The sequence below is a fragment of the Microtus oregoni genome, unplaced genomic scaffold, assembly GCF_018167655.1.
Source record: "Microtus oregoni isolate MIOR12 unplaced genomic scaffold, Mior012 000047F_ref0000412, whole genome shotgun sequence".
NCBI lineage: Eukaryota > Metazoa > Chordata > Mammalia > Rodentia > Cricetidae > Microtus > Microtus oregoni.
Genome location: NW_024543221.1, coordinates 15,185,794 through 15,188,571, shown reverse-complemented (window position 1 = coordinate 15,188,571; position 2,778 = coordinate 15,185,794).

Genomic DNA, 2,778 nt, shown 5'->3' with positions numbered 1-2,778 from the left:
TACGCCAGGAGACAAGGCGTGGCGGCGCTCGGCGCATGCGCGCCTCCTGCTGCCGCCGGGCCCGCGCGGGCGACACTGGGAGATGTAGTTCCGTGTGCCGGGGAGAGGCTACGAGAAGAATCAGTGGGGCTCTACCTCCTGCCAGAGAGGCAAGCACGAGTCATACACTTCCTTTGTCAGGCAGAGGAACCGAGTGCCTGAGTGCAGCGTGGCACGGGGTCCAGGTCAGCTGGGTCGGAGTGCACAGTAACGGGAAGAGGAAACTTGGCCTTGTGGTTTAAAATGGGAATAAATGTCCAGAGAGCCCTGTATTACCAAGTTCTCCATGCACTTATGTCTCGATCCTTCCAGACATCCTGCAATGGGAACGTTCTTGTTACAGATTATGAAATTGAGGTACTGGGGATACCTTGTATCAGAAAGGATAGGGAGGGAGTGGTGATCAAGACGTTATTGCATCTGGGACAGGACTAACAAAATTCCGAAGGGCGGGGGAGGGAGAGACAATCTCTCACCTTGTAGATCAAGCTGGCTTCGAATTCATAGGCAGTAACTGTGTCTCAGCTTCCCAAGTCCTAGGGTTATACCTTTCTCCTTCATATCGTCTTTAAACTTTAAAAAAAAGATTTATGTATTTAGTGTGTGTGTGTGTGCCTCCTGTGTGCAGGTGCCCAGGGAGGTCAGAGAGGGGCATCATACACATGCCAGCCTCCTATGTATGCTGGGAACCAAACCCAGGTCCTCTTCAGCCGGCTCCTTGATTCTCAAGTTGCACACTTGGAAGTCGGACTTTGCCCCTCACCCACGATTTTTGCCATGTTCCGAGCCCTCCTTTGTCTACCATTGTGGCCAACAGCGTAGTTTCACAGTACCTTGTAAGAGGCACCCACATACCTGTTCAACCTTGAGCCACAAGCTCTAAATGGGGGGGAATGGAATGTTTGTGCTGTAACTGGGAGGACTTGAGAACCACATCTTCCTCTTCTCACTGCCTAGAGCCACTCAGCTGTGAAGCAGAGGCTGCTTATTAAATCTCAGCGAGCATTGCTCTGTGCCCCCTGCAGCTTGGCAGCCCCGCCCCCAACCTACTCATGGCATTTGACTCCTTCCCCTCTCAGTGGCAAGCATAGCGGCACCAACCACACCAGAGAATCCTGGGTCTCCGTAGGTTCTCTTTGGAAGGTCTTGTATCTATAGCAGCGGCAGCCAGTAGTGCCCCAGACTAGCGAGAGCCGTAGCAAGTGGCGCCCTCTAGTGTTACAGCTCCCATCCAAGCCTCCGATAACAGGATCCTTAGCTACAGAGCCCTGTTACACATGCCTGTAGCTCTTACACATACCTAGGTACCAGGACCCTACGCTCTACAATGTTACAGCTCTTATTAGACACAGTAAAGCAGGGATCCCCAGCCTTGGCAGCAGCCCGTATTCCAACTCCTGAGCCATCTAACTTTTACACCCAGGCTTTTTCCCTTCTCACTTCTGTATCTTACTTTCACACTTACTAGGTGGCTGGCTGATTGCTTATCCCTAGTGTCCCCTCCTCCTCCGTTTATCCTCTCTAGCTGCCAGCCCCGCCTCTCCTTGCTCCTGCCTTGCTATTGGCCATTCAGCGCTTTATTAGACCGTCAGGTGTTTTAGACAGGCAAAGAGTCACAGCTTCACAGAGTTAAACAAATACAGCATAAACAAAAACAACACATCTTTACATCCTTAAACAATGTTCCAGAGCATAAACAAATGTAACACACCTTAAAATAATATTCTACAACAGGGTGGTACCAATCACAGAAAACTTCACATGCAAATGAGGGTTTGCATTTTCACCAATCACGCATCACCCTGCTAGGCCACCAGATGAGTGCCCTTCATCTGGCCTAAGTAGAAATGTTTGTGGGTTTCCTAGAGCTCCACAGGCTTGTGATGACGAGTAGTTTGTGATGGCCTGGGAAGCAACCCTGGCTGAGGTTGCACCTTCAAGAGCCAAAGCAACGGGTTGCAATAGCTGGATAGATTTCTAAGGCTCCTGTGGCGTGTTCAGAATAGCTGGCGCTGTCGTAAGGTAGTCTAACTGGCGGTCTTTCTGCCTAGGACAGCCAGGACAGCCCATCCAGGTCTGGTTATGGCATTCCTCACCCCATCCCATAAATGCCTTTGCTTTATGTATATACACCAGAAATGACCATCAGAAGGAATAGTTAAGAATTCAGCAGATCTTTGATAAAAGCTTAACCATCCTCAACACCTGCCTGTACCAGGGAGGGGTGGGTTTCGTTTGTTTATCTTACGTCACCCTCCCTGCCCTAGGTCCTCTGCTCTTACGTCTATTAAATGAACCAGTTTATAGACAATGCACACTTGATCATAGCCAAAAGCCCGAGAAGCAGCTCTAGACAGTGTGTATAGCACCTAACACAGTGTAGGGGCTCAGCAAATATTGGTTAAGTTTATCAATAGAATACTGGCTCAGCCATCTCGCTTAAGAAGAGCTCACAGCACTCGTTGGTTTTTAGATCAATTTGACACAAGCTGGAGTCATTTTGGAGGAGGGAACTTCAGCCGAATACCTGGCCCCACCGGATGGGCCTGTGGACAAACCTGTGTTGCGTCTTCTTGATTGAAGAGGGGCGTAGGAGGGCCCAGCTCATGTGGGCACTGCTGCCCTGTGCTGATGGTCCTGGTTTCTCTAGGAAAGCAGGTTGATCAAGCCACAAGGAGCAAGCAGCTCTCCTCCATGGCCTCTGTGTCAGCTCCTGTCCAGACTTCCCTAGACGGTGGA